The following is a 15,373-nucleotide window of genomic DNA, read 5'->3' as shown; positions in this document are numbered from 1 at the left end:
GCGGGAATCTAGTAAATTGATACATAATAGATACAAATATATCATTTCAAATGTTTCTATATAGAATATTGCATAATTCAAATATTACATTTAAAGAAAGCATTAGAAATACTATTACAAACATATAAATTTGAATTTTTCAAATTCGAATATTGCATAATTCGAATATTACATTTAAAGAAAAAGCATTAGAAATACTATTACAATCAACATTCGATTTTTTTTAAAAGAATATTTTCGAATGTAATCATAAAATTTGAAACTGAACATTCGAAAATCGAATGTTAGAATGTTATGTATACATTCGAAATTCGATTCGAACGAACAAATGTGTTAAAATTCGTGCCGTTTTTCGAATGTTGCGAAACATTCACCCATCCCTAGCTTTAACATAGAAATACATACATATACATGTCTAAACATTGATATGTACGTGTGTGTGTATGTATATATATATAATCTTTATATGTGTGTACATATGTATTTATGTATTTATAAGTGTTTATATGTATAAACACATAAATACATATGTATACATATATAAAGATATTGGAGCCCTTTGCAGTTAAGTAGATGAAAACATGAAAGAGCATATATATATATGCAATATTAATTTTTAATAAAGTGTTATACTGTGTATTTGCTGTAAATATTTCACATTCCAATGTTCTTCAGGTATACATATATATTTTAACAAAAAACATCAGGCATGTATTTCAATATGTATTTATGAATAAATCGAACATATTCTGCTATGTGAAAAACATTGGAATGTAAAATATTAATATTTTCATGTCTGGTTGTCTGATTGCGTTAACGCTCAAGTAGGTTTTTTTTTTACTTTTTTTTGTTTTGCTTCATTTACTAATATGGGGTAATACGCTAATGTGTTTGCGATATTCTAACTTTGGTTTTTTTGCGTGCTGCGCTTTAGCACGCAACCAAAAACATTTTACTTCCAATGCAAGCACTACCCAAAATGCGCAAAACCTTATTTCTAGTGGAGTTAGTGCGCGAGCTGAAGCTTTAAATACCGCTCCACTTGTAATCTGACCCTTAATGGGGAATGACATTTTGAGTTCATTGTCCCTATTAAATATGGGACAGTACTTTATAAATGGTTGATGTATAAATAAGTGCCTGAGCCTTGAATCAATTTTTTTCTATTGTGATATCATTGCTAAAATATTTTTGTGCCCATAAGGTCACCATACAAAGCATTGTGGGTAAGAGCTGTTTATAGCTTTGACTCCATCACTATGTATAATTGCTTTTCCATACAAAGAGGACTAAATATTGGTTCCATTCATATTCCCGTCATATCTGGCAAGAATATTATTGTAAAAAATAACCTAGTGTACTCATACAAGCGAAAGCCAATTAACATAAACAAAGCTTTATTGATTCCCTCATAGATTCTTAAAGTTTTGCCGAGGGCTGCTTACTGTGTTTTGAAACTTACATCATTTCTTTGCAATATGCAATCAGTAAAAGTAAAATCAATCCCAATACCAGGCATTAAATAGATGTCTTCGTATACTGTAGGTTACTTTAACGTATGTGACTGCTAGAACAACGTAGAAAATATTACTTTCCATTGATATTATTTTTCATAAAGAGACACGTGCTAAAACTTTATTTTTTGTGAACATTTTATTTTAATGTATGTATTTATCATACCCCTGCCTAGTTCTAAAAGCTAACATCCTGTTTAGACTTGTAATTGACCTGTGATGGGCAGTCATTTTCAGCTTGTGTATCTAGGGGAAGTGTTATAAAACCGATTAAGTTAAAAGCACGGGCTGGCATAACATTTCAGATACCATTGGTTTCTCCTTAAAATGTACTTTTTATACAATATTTGTGTTTATTTCTGTATTTGAAATAGTTGATTTTGCTCAATGAAACCAAGGCTCATTGTTCTCAAGAATATGCCCATTAAAAAGTGCTGAGTGTGCAGGAAGCACAGACCTCCTTTTATTATATTAATATCAGGAGTGGACAGAGACCGACCAGGGCCCACAGGCCAAAACCTGCAAATATTTTTAATAAAATTATCATTTTAAATGTTGTTAAAACATTTATTTTGCTTGTAGATCTGTTCACTGCAGTGTGTAAGTGCTGTTATATATGTGTATATATGTAACTGTTTAACTGTTTAAATACTAGACTGTTTTGTTTTTAAAGTTTGCTAAGTGCAAATCTTTTTTGTAGCAACTTTATTGGGTAACAGATGTTTAGCCACAAACATTTTACCTCTCGCTATTACAATTGTTTTCAGTTTCACACTATAGAGTTTAAAGCTTCGAGCATCTGTTCTGTTTCGTTTTGACCCCGAGATCTTTCTTTCGAATATATAGTTTTAGTAAACACCAGTGTATAAAATGGTATATTTGCATATTATCAGTTCCAAATGATAAGAAAATGTAGCCTTGCCCAAAAAAGATTTAATTTTTAAACTGACCATCAGATAGATAGATAGATATTTACAGCTATATATTGACAGATAGATATATATTTCAGCGATAGATAGATCAATAGATAGATAGATAGATATTGATAGATAGATATTTACAGCTATATATTGATATATATATATATATATATATATATATTTACAGCGATACAGAGATAGATAGATAGATAGATAGATAGATAGATAGATAGACAGATAGATAGATTGATCAATAGATAGATATTGATAGATAGATAGATATTTACAGCTATATATTGATAGATAGATATATATTTACAGTGATAGATAGATAGATATTGATAGACAGATAGATAGATATTTACAGATATATATTGATAGATATTTACAGATATATATTGATAGATATTTATTGAGATAGATAGATGATAGATAGATTATTGCAAACATAGACCGTGATCCTCCACCCGCAGCTCCTCTGTACTTACCTCAGCAATGACGAAACTGTCTTCTTCCAATCGTTACGTGGCCTTCAAGAGATGGACACTACGGGTGCACGCAACGATTGGAGGAAGCCAGTTTCGTTATTGCCGAGGTAAGTACAGAGGAGCTGGGGGGGGGGGGGGAGGATCGTCTGTCTGGGTTTCCTAAAGAAAAAGGTAAGTATTTAAAAAAACAAAACACTACAATGTAAAGTGTTAGAACAAGACTGCTGGAAAATGTTGTAATTAAATGACAGCAGCTGTCCCTTCAAGTACATAAGTTTAGGTAAAAATACTGTGATCGGTAGGATCCATACCATGTGTAATCAGGGATATTTTGTATTTTTCTTGCAAAATCAGCAGAATACTGGTTAGAAAGGCCAGAATTGAAATGCTCACATTTCATTTTTAAATAGAAGCGTTTTTGTAATATACTTCCATGAACACAAATGTTTCTAGTAAAAGTTATTACTGTTTTTCCAGCGGCATACGCACATATGCTGTGAGGGCCTGTGTACCAATATGCAAACACTATGGAGCTGATTTATCAAGGGCCAAATAGCCCCTGATGCCCCTGTTTCCACGCAAGCCTTCAGGCTCGCCGAGCACAGCAGTTAAGAAGCAGCGGTCTAAAGACCGCTGCTCCTTAACTGGTCCGCCTGCGCTGAGGCTGCAGACCTCAATCCGCCCGATCTCATACGATCGGGCTGATTGACACCCCCTGCTAGTGGCCCATTGGCCACAAATCTACAGGGGGCGGCATTGCGCATGCAGTTCACAAGAACTGCTTGTGCAATGATAAGTGCAGACAGCATATGCTGTCAGCATTCATCGATGTCTGCCGGACATTATCCGCTAAGCGGATCATGTCGGTCAGACCGATGATAAATCGGCCCCTATACCTGCTCATCGAGCTTGCAGTGGTATATATTGTGTTAGTGAAGAGAATTTTTATCATACAAGCCAACGATGACTCTCCCATAAGGTGTGGTGTTTGAATGCTGGAGCATGTGCATATGCCACTGAAAACCGTAACTTTTATTAGAAGCATTTTTGCTAATAGAAGTATATTGCAGAACATATTCTATTTGAAATTCACCCATGCACAATTAAATTTTGACTTTTCTACCCCTTTAGGAGTTATTTGCAACCTTTATGGGATCTCCCTTCACATTGCTAAAATCTATGCACTACAGTTATAAATGCAGTTGCGGAGCAAACACGCAGACACATATATAAATACAACAAAGAAAATAATTAACCTTGGTTGTTCTTGCTGACACTTTTGTAATATTCTTGCAACCAAAAAATAGTTTATTTTTCCAACTGTCACGTTTATAGGCAAAATATATAAGGCTCATGTCAGCAAAACAAACTTCACGCTTAATTTTATTAAAACAAAAACAAATGTGATCGTGTTGTCATTATTTGGATACACACTGTTTATAATAAGGCAAGTCATTAACTTCACTTCTAAAGTTCTTAATTAAATCTGACCGGGTTTACAGATGCAGAAATAAACTGTTCTTGTATTTTGTCCAAATAAGCCAGTTGCCACATTAAATTCATTAAGAAAAGCTTGCATTGAATAAAGGCCGTGGAAAATCACGGATTGTGCGGATTCATTATTCAAACATTGCCTGAGAAAAACAGGTGCAGGGAACCATATCTGTACTGAGCACACAATGTATCATTATCAAGAAATTACTCTTTGCATAAAGAGCAATTTCCATTAAAACTGACTTCAGTTTCAATAAAAATATAGCAGAATTGAATAACAGATACAATTGAACTGGACACATAATTTAATAAAAAAATAATTGACTCATGTACAATAGGAGATTTACCTTGTCTTGTGTCAAGAGGTCAGTCTTTTTATTTTATACCTATGTCTAATTTGTCTGCTAAATTCAACACAGACAGAGATTGGTTCCAATTTAATAATATATATATATATATATATATATATATATATATCTGGCATGGAGACAGTAATGAAGTCCTCTGGAATAGAGACTTTTAAAGCCGTGAGCCAAAGCTGATAATGGGCTAGATTACAAGTGGAGCGCAATCGATAGGACAGGGTATGCTATCTTGTACTCAGCCTCACGCAAAAGAATAATGCATATCCTGATATTATCAGTCTATGTATAAAATGGTAAACAAGAACACCTTAGCGCAGCCGAAAACCACCCAATATACCACTTTAAAATGTAGGCCTTTATGAGACCTGAAGTAAACTATTATAACTTTGCTAGTTTGCATTACAAAAGGGTTTAAGTTACATTATATTGTAGACCCGATGATTTAAACCTCTCCAGGATTTTCTCGCTGATCCTCGTAGGGGGTAAAAAGGGCCAGCCATTGAGAGCGGTGAGATACCTCCTATTGAAAGTAATGGAGCTTGCTGGAAAGGGAGGCTTCAATCTGTAGAAGGAAGTGAGCAGGCATGCGCAGTTTATAAATTAAATCCTGCTGCCAATATAAATCACATTACTCTTCTTTCTGCTTAAAGCATTTCACAATTAAAAGGCATTATCCAACATAAATGTTACTGCATGCCCCCATAGAAAAAGCAGGAATCTAAGCTGATTGGTAGCTACATTTAGCCATTAATTAGCAAGCGCAACCCAGGTACTGAACCAAAAATGGTCCAACTCCTAAGTTTACATTCTTGATTTTCAAATAAAGATTGCAAGAGAACGAAGAAAAAATGATAATAGGAGTAAATCAGAAAGTTGCTGAAAATTGCATGTTCTATCTGAATCATGAAAGAAAAAATTGTGGGTTTAGTGTCCCTTTAATAATGATATAAAATGTAAATATTTAATACGATTTATTCCTATGTAATTTACATATAAATTTTCCGTTTTTTTAATACGATTTTTGGTGAAGAATTTTGTTACGATTTTTGATGCATTTTAACAATGCAATGTCTATCTGCTTATTTTTGTGTGAATGGTTCATTTATTTTGTAAGATTTTAAAAATACAAATGTTATTGTGCACTTTTGTTATGCATCTCCTCCCCATATTAAAATGCAATATACGCCCCTTAGCGAGACACCCTGTTTTCCTGGTAAAAAGTGTCTTTACTTTGATTCCACCAGTACAGGCGAGAATTCTTTAATAATCTCACAAGCCCAGAGACCTTTAGCTTATCGGGTCCTGTGACTTAATAGTTAGAAAACAAAGTTAAGTTAATAATGAAGAAAGGGTTTTTATGGCAGAATCAAGGAATATTGTATATGACAGATGACAGATGGTGGAACTAGGGGCTTATCTTGGTCCAGGCAAACGAGGCACTTGCCTAGGAAAGCAGACTTGGGGGGACAGCACTTTTTGAGTCTTACTAAACCGACTCACTACACCTACACTGCACTACACACGCTCACACTACACTCCCTCACCATATACACACACATATGCACTTGAACATGAACATTTACCTTGGGAATGCCATGAAACAAAAGGTCATGTTACACCCTCACCAAAAATATTATGGTAAAAAAAAAGCCTAAAACCTGAGGGGGGAGGGGTGCAGTAGAATTTTGAGTGCCTAGGGCAGCACAAAACCTAGATACGCCACTGGGCGGAGCTGTGAACTTTTCAAGGTGTAGAAATATGTGTGTATATACAACACATATACCTTTTAATCTTAGTATAATTCACAAGCTAATATTAAAGGGACACGATACCCAAAAATGTTTTTTTCATGATTCAGATAGATCATACAATTTTACACAACTGTCAAATTTAACTTTTATTATCAAATGTGTTCTTGTTATCCTTTGCTGAAGGAGCGGCACTACACTACTGGGAACTAGCTTACACATTGGATGAGCCAAAGACAAGAGGTGTATGTGTGCAGACACCAATTAGTAGCTTCTTCCCTGTAGCCCTGCCCCTGAGTCTACCCAGGTATGTTTTCATAAAAGGGAATGCTTGGGCATAGATAAAATACCCAAGGGAATAAGAGGAGGAAACTTGGAAGAAACATTACTAAAAAAGCAAAGTCGCTGGATCTTTCTGATGAACACGGTTCAACCAGATGGATTAAATGAAAATAACAATTTCTTTACATACTTATAAGATCCAGCTTATGTCAAAGAGAAAGAATTCTGCAATAAAAAAACATCTTGTCTTATAAGAAAGATAACTTGATATTTACCATAATTTAGTTATCATACTGGACTAGGTGATATAAAAAAAAACCTACAGTGAATATAGATTGATTTTCCATTATACTTAGATCACATCATAAAATATCATAAAGAGTGGAGCTTCACGTTTAGAATTTAACACGATCACCCTACATTATTTCAACTTGTCACTTTCCTACATTCTTTCATCACCAACAATAGAAATATGGAAATTTCTATCACTATCACTATTATATATGAGTATCTTGAGTTCACCTTTTTGTATCTATTAGATTTCTTATATTACTTTAGATTAGTATCTATCACGACACCACAGAGTCATTAATATAACACAATGAGGTACTATTAATAATTGGATTACTTAATACACATTAGTTTCATAGGTTCACTTTAATGATTTATTATTTTTCACCATAATATTATTATGTATTTTTTATATTGATAATAATACTTTTATATGATAAGTATTTGGAGCCCCCATGTAACAAACCCCCTGGGGAATAATTGAGGTCATAAATCCTGGAATCGATATTATCAATCCAGATATTGATTATCAGTGGACAAGAGCAATAGGCAGAATTAAAGCTTACACATATTCCATTATCACCTATATTTCCATCTATATTCTCACACCTAGCTGTGGAATTTCTATATAAATACCCTTAGAAACCAAACTGTATATTTGGTATTTTGATGCCTCTCATATATACCAAGCACTAATTTAGTTGGGCGCTTATGAAATGTTCTGTATTCCATTAAGATCCCATGTGCTATTATGCACAAGATACATAGAGGATCTGATTTGCCGATATGCATAATGAGCGTGGTTTAAATCATAAAAGGCCGCCGATACTGCGGCACCTCACCTTTTGAGAAATTCGGGATACCAGCGAAACATGTCAGGGGGAGAGGGTTAATGGAACCTTATTTTTTAAACTTTGACTAGATAACGGTATTAACTGGTAACCGAATTGATTAATAATTGAGCTGGTGGATTAATGGTATTATACTGGTAAGCTGAACTGACAGTAGTTTACTATAATACACTGAACACTGATATAAGTATGGTCTCTGTTACTAATATATTTTTTTACCAATAAATGGTATTATCTAAGTATACTCTATTGAGGACAGTTGTGGGTAGCGGCGTGTGTGCTCTAATTATTGAATACAAACTAACAGAAAATGTTGCCATTGACATTTCACTCACAGACAATGTCTTGCTGATGTTTGGATACTTTTGTAGTGTTAGTTCTTTCCAAGTATTGTACTAAGACGCTATATTAATCTTATTTATAGCAGAAGCTAGCTCTGATTAGAAGGTTACTTTTATTGTGCATGCAATTGAGCTAGTGATATTGGCCCACGACTGGGGCTGGGAGATTTGTGGAAACACTCACTTTACCTATTAAAATATTCCAGTAACAGCTCTATGCATTGCCTCTATCAATCTGAATGTATCAGACAATGTTTCACGTTTGCACTCAAGCACTATAGCTAAACCCGAACTGTCCATATTATTAATCACAGGTATTTTTACCAACAATATCTGTCTGTGTCATAACAATCATCATAGGAACTTAGTAGTTCAATGTAAGTAATATACTGAGACGCTATATTAATCCTACCTATAGCCAAGCAAGCTCTGATTAGAAATGCATTTTTATTGCACAAGCAATTGAGCTTATGATATTGGCCCATGATAGGGGTTAGGAGATTTGTGGGAACACTTACTTTCCATATTTCAATATTCCAGTAACAGCTCTATGTACTGCTTTTATTAGTCTGAATTTATCAGACAATGTTTCAAGCTTGCACCTAAGCATTGCTTTACTAATCTCATCATACATTTGGCTAAAACCCAACTGTCTATATTATTTATAACAGGTATTCTTACTATCAATATCTGACTGTGTCATAGCTATCATTAAAAGAACTGAGTAACCTAGTTGGTGGACACACTAAATATATTACAGGAGCACCTCATATCTGTATGAAAAATATCCAATCAGTTTCAAACCAAAATAATTATCCTAGTTACCAGCCCGTATCTAATCAATTTCAATAAAGTGTGATTTTAATTTGTATATGTGATGTAATTACCACAATATTTCAGAGGGCTAATGTGTATCCCTTTTTTCAACTTCTCTTAGTTGTATTGTTTAAAGGGACAGTATAGACCAATTTTCATATAACTGCATGTAATAGATACTACTATAAAGAATATGCACATATACTGATATAAAAATCCAGTATAAAACCGTTTAAAAACTTACTTAGAATCTTCCAGTTTAGCTCTGTTTAAAAGGTTACTGGAACACCCACTGCAAGTGGGAAATATTAGACACTCCCCCTCCCCCTTCTTTTGCATATGAAAAGACCCTTTACACAAACAGAAGCAAGCTGGAGTAGGTATATGTCAGTATTCTCCTAAAACTTTGGGGCTTGGTTAGGTGTCTGAAAATCAGAGCAATGTGAAATAAACTAAACTATCCGTTTGAAAAAAAAACAAAAAACTTTATGGGCTATATAAATAGATCATTTACAAAACATTTATGCAAAGAAAAAAAAAAGGAGTGTATAATGTCCCTTTAATGTTTTCATCAAAGGGTACCAGGAAAATAAAGTTAATAAGATAATAGAAGTAATTTGGAAAGCTGTTTAATATCACATACTCTGAGGCCTACTTATCAAGCCGTCAACCGCAAATACGCTGGAATTCCGCAGCGTAATTGTGGAGAGCCTGATTCCCCTTAGTTATCAAAGCCTACAGAATGGCAAAAGTAGAAATTTGTGACGTAACATACGATCCACCGGTCTCAGTCAGACACAGATCGATGCTTACGTCATTACAGATGTTCTGAATGCAAATTTGGCACTATCTGACTAATTTTGCTAGATAACAAATATCTAACAGGTACGCTCACCACTATTCCAGCCCAGCATACCTGCTTTTCAATCCGCCGCCCTGGAGGTGGCGGATGCCATAGGAATCAATGGGAGTCTGATAGCAGCGAAAGCTTATGTTCGCTGCTGCCCGATATCCCATTGATTCCTATGGGAGAATAAAAGTTATGTTTACACCTAACACCCTAACATGTCCCCCGAGTCTAAACACCCCTAATCTGCCGCCCCCTACACAGCCGCCACCTACATTATACTTATTAACCCCTAATTTGCCGCCCCGCCGCCACCTACATTATACTTATTAACCCCTAATCTACCACCCGACACCGCCACCACCTACATTATACTTATTAACCCCTAATCTACCGCCCTAACACCGCTGCCACCTACATAAAGTTATTAACCCCTATTCCGCCACTCCCGGACCTCGCCACCACCTACATAAAGTTATTAACCCCTATTTTGCTGCTCCTGGACCCCGCCGCCACCTACATAAAGTTATTAAAGGGACACTCAATCAAAATTAAACTTTCATTATTCAGATAGATCATGCCATTTTAAACAACTTTCCAATTTACTTCCATTAACTAAATGTGCACAGTCATTTTATATTTAAACTTTTTCAGTCAACAGCTCCTACTGAGCATGTGCAAGAATAAGTGTGTATGCATTTGTGAATGGCTGATGGCTGTCACATGGTACGTGTATGCATTTGTGTTTGGCTGATTGCTGTCACATGGTACAGGGGGAGTGGAAAAATACATAACTTTTAAAATTGTTAGAAAAGAAATCTACTACTCATTTGAAGTTCAGACTAAGTGCTATTCCATTGTCTTGTTATCTTGCATTTGTTGATTATGCAAATCTACTGTGTTGACTGGTCCTTTAACCCCTATCCCGCCACTCCCGGAGCCCATCGCAACTAAATAAATGTATTATCCCCTAAACCCCTGGCCTCCCACATCACTAGCACTTACTAAACCTATTAACCCCTAAACCATCAGCCCCCCACATTGCCATAAACTAAAATAAACTATTAACCCCTAAACCTAACACCCCGCTAACTTTACATTAAATATTAATTCATCCCTATTTTATAATAAATTTAAACTTACCTTTAGATTTAAATTAAACTATATAAAACTATTAATTAATCTACCCTAACTGTTATTCTAAAATTACATTAAACTATATTAAACTAATAATTAATCTATCCTGTTATATTTAAAATACATTAAACTAAAAATTAAATTAACTATATTATATATTTACACACCTAACCCTACTCAAATAATTTAAATCTACAATAAAAAATTACAAAGTTACCAAAAACTAACAACTAAGTTACAAAAAATAACAAACATTAAGTTACAAAATAACTTTATTACGTTGCGGCGGTATTGGGGAGCAGCGGGATAGGGGTTAATAACTTTATTTAGTTGCGTCGGGGTCCGGGAGTGGCGAGATAGGGGTTAAACAGTTTAGTATAGTGGCTGTGTTTAGTGACAGTATACAAATAAAGCTGTGAAAAAGCCGAATAGCAGCGAGATCGATGATTGTTAGTTAACAACAGTCCGCTGTTCATCGCCCCGTACTTGGTGCGCGGCTTTTTGACAGCTTTTTTGTTAAATATGGAGAGCATATTCAGGTCCACGGCCGCGTTAGGCAATGTCAGGTGAGCGTATTGGTGCCGTTGAATGCAAGTAAGTTGACGGCTTGATAAGTAAGCCTCTCTGTCTGAATCATCAAAGTCTGATTTTGACTTTACTGTTTAATGCCATTAGAACCCTATAATAGGTAAACCTATAACACATACAGAGTGTCTGCACACAAAAAAAAAGCCTTGCACCTTTTATTATTGTAGTTATAAATGACGAAGATCCGCTATTTAGAAAGTAGCAAAATAAAAGCATCAGTAAAATGCAGGTATTATACTAATAACACTGTAAGAGTACAATTTTAGCAGTAATGCAAAAGGATCTGATGTTCTTGCTCTTCAGAGGTTAAAACCTATGGTAAGTGGCTGGTACTGTTTAACCTCTTAAGAACTGTGTACTTGCCATTATTTTGTAGCAAAATGCAATCATATTAAAAAACAACTTTTTTTCACAAACTTTGAATTGATCGCTCAAATTATTGACACACAACTACTGCAATGGTTATAAAAGCTTCTCTGGGATCTCCTTTGTTCAGACATATCCTTTGTTCAGACATAGCAGACATGCATGGCTTTGCCATTTTTTTGTGTGCAATTAAAGGACTGTTAGTTGGAGCTGTGCACCACACTTCTGAAATTCCTGTCAGTGAAGGAGTTAATCAGGTAGCTTGTAAGGTTAATTTAAGTTGTAGTGTAGAGATTACCCTCCCACCTGCACCTCCCACCCTTTGATCCCAACCTGACCCCTCCCAAACAGCTCTCTTCCCTCCCTCACTCCTCATTAGTCAACACCATCTTAGGAACTGTAAGACAGTCTGCCAGTATCCAGTTTTAGTGCATTTTCGTTAAGTTTTTTTATTTTTTCCACTGTAGGGATCCCTCCTCAAACCTCCCGCCTCCCTGATCCCTCCCAGCTCTCTAACCCTTCCCCTCCCAAAGGTTTTCACCATCTTAGGTACTGGCAGCTGCCTGCTAGTACCCAATTGTATTATTTATTAATAAAAGTATTTTTCTGCAGTCTAGTAATCCCCTATCCTGCCCCCCTCCAACCAATCGTTCCTAGGAACCCCCATCTCATATTAATTTTCTGCAGCATAGGGACCCATCCCTCTGCCTCTTTAACTAAATATTTTTTTCTCTAGTGTAAGAAACCCTCCCCCCAATGATGTGCCTCCTGCCCACCTCCCTCCCACAGCAGTTTAATTTCTACTTATCACAATCATTTAATTTTTACTTTACTCTCTTTTAAACATCCAAAGCTGCATGAAGTGTCCAATACATGAAATCTCACACATGAAGGCACTGATATTCAAAGGTTTCTCTAGCTTAGAGAGAAATTGTAGTTCAAACTTCACAGAGGCTAAACTCATTGAATGTTTAAAAGGAAAAGTGCGGAACTCTACAGAACTGTGAGATCTCTCTCATTTCTGTATGTAAAGCAGAGACAAGTCTAGTGTAATATAGCAGTAAATGGTATGAGAGCTTTGTCACACTTCACTTTGTGCATTGTATTTTATATTACTTTGCACTTCAGATTTTGTCCTTTCAGTATCATTGCATTTAAGCTTTGCACTTTCTATTTTCTTGTTTTAATATGTTTAGATTTAGATCCAGCAATGGTTTTACAAACTGTGATAATGTTTTGAAAGTTTCTGTTTTACTTTATCAAATTAGTATCATAATTTGTATATTTCTGTGTAGCTTTTACAAATTACATTGCACTTGTATTTGCTCCATTTTAAACTAAAACTGTCAGTTTTAGAACATGGGAGGGACAGGGGAGTTCCCAGACTAGGTCTGAAGCTCTCTCACAAGTCTTGTGAAATTGTATAAGCATTTTAGACAAGCTAGTCTCACTGATTTATCTTGTCAGCTGTATGAAGGTGATGTTTGCTCCAAATTCACAATACACTTATTTTAACTAATAGAAAAGGAATATAAAAACATTCAAATTTAATTTGTAATTGATGCAAACTGAGCCTTTATATCAGCCCCAGGAGTTCTCCAGTTACCTTCTCTCTCTCAAGTGAATTTTTTTTATCTTAAAGAGCTTCATTAGATCCTCCATTCTTCTTAGAAAATTCATTGAGTTTTACCTCTGTGAATTCTGCAGTATAATTTCTTTCCTTAATAGAGAAAGTTTGATTATCTGGCCGGATTTCCCGCACGACTATTGGCTAAGAGATGGAAACGTCACCTCTCAACCAAATAGCGTTCTGCCGTGGACTGCCTTAGCAGCTCAATGGTGCGAACGCTGCAAACAAATAAAGGAGCTTTCAGCAAGAAGTATTTTATACTTCATGACTGAATGTCCCCTTTATTCGTTCCAATGGTAAATCCTAGCGTTTAAGAAATGCTAGGATTTACCATCACTTTAAGGTAAAGGGGGGTAGTTATCAAGCCGTCAACTTTTCTGACTTCGCCAGCCCAATACGCCCGCCTAAGCTCGCCTACCTTCGCCGCCGCGGACCTGAAAAAATACGCCTAAGTTATCAAAAAAAGCTGTCAAAAAGCCACGGGGCGATGAGCAGCGGACTGTGAGAGTTATCACTCATCCGATCTCGCTGCTCTTCGGCTGTTTGACAGCTTTCTTGCTAGCCTGTCACTAAGCACTCACACTAAACTACACTGCTCTAACCCCTATACCGGCGCCCCCGGAGCCCCCCGCAACTAAATAAAGATACTAACCCCTAAACCGCCGCTCCTAGACCCTGTCGCAACTATTAAAAATGTATTAACCCCTAAACCGCCGCTCCTAGACCCCGCCGCAAGTCTTATAAATGTATTAACCCCTAAACCGCCGCTCCCGGACACCGCTGCCACCTACATTATACCTAGTAACCCCTATCCTGCCTCCCCTATACCGCCGCCCTCTGTAATAAAGTTATTAACCCCTATCCTGCTGATCCCGCACCTCGCCGCAAATAAAAAAATTGTTTGACCCCTAAACCGCCGCTCCCTGAACCCGCCGCAACCTATATTAAATTTATTAACCCCTATCCTGCCCCCCCCCTACACCATCGGCACCTATAATAAATTTATTAACCCCTATCCTGCCCCCCACTACACCGCCGCCACTGTAATAAAATTATTAACCCCTAAACCTAAGTGTAACACTAACCCTAACACCCCCCTAACTTAAATATTAATTAAATAAATCTAAATAATATTTCTATTATTAACTAAATTAATCCAATTAAAAACTAAATACTTACCTGTAAAATAAACCCTAATATAGCTACAATATAAATAATAATTATATTGTAGCTATCTTAGGATTTATTTTTATTTTACAGGCACCTTTCAATTTATTTTAACTAGGTACAATAGCTATTAAATAGTTATTAACTATTTAATAGCTTACCTAGCTAAAATAAAGAGAAATTTATTTTACAGGTAACTTTGTATTTATTTTAGCTAGTTAGAATAGTAATTAAATAGTTATTAACTATTTAATAACTACCTAGCTAAAAGAAATACAAAATTACCTGTAAAATAAATATAAATCCTAAAATAGCTACAATGTAATTATGAATTACATTGTAGCTATATTAGGGTTTATTTTACAGGTAAGTATTTAGTTTTAAATAGGAATAATTTATTAAAGTATAGTGTAGTGTTAGGTACAAACATTTAAAAACATATTACAACAATTTTAAGCTACTTACACCTAATCTAAGCCCCCTAATAAAATAACAAACCCCCCCAAAATAAAAAAATGCCCTACCCTA

The sequence above is a fragment of the Bombina bombina genome, chromosome 2 (genome assembly GCF_027579735.1).
Source record: "Bombina bombina isolate aBomBom1 chromosome 2, aBomBom1.pri, whole genome shotgun sequence".
NCBI classification, from domain to species: domain Eukaryota; kingdom Metazoa; phylum Chordata; class Amphibia; order Anura; family Bombinatoridae; genus Bombina; species Bombina bombina.
Note: the sequence above shows the minus strand (reverse complement) of the source record.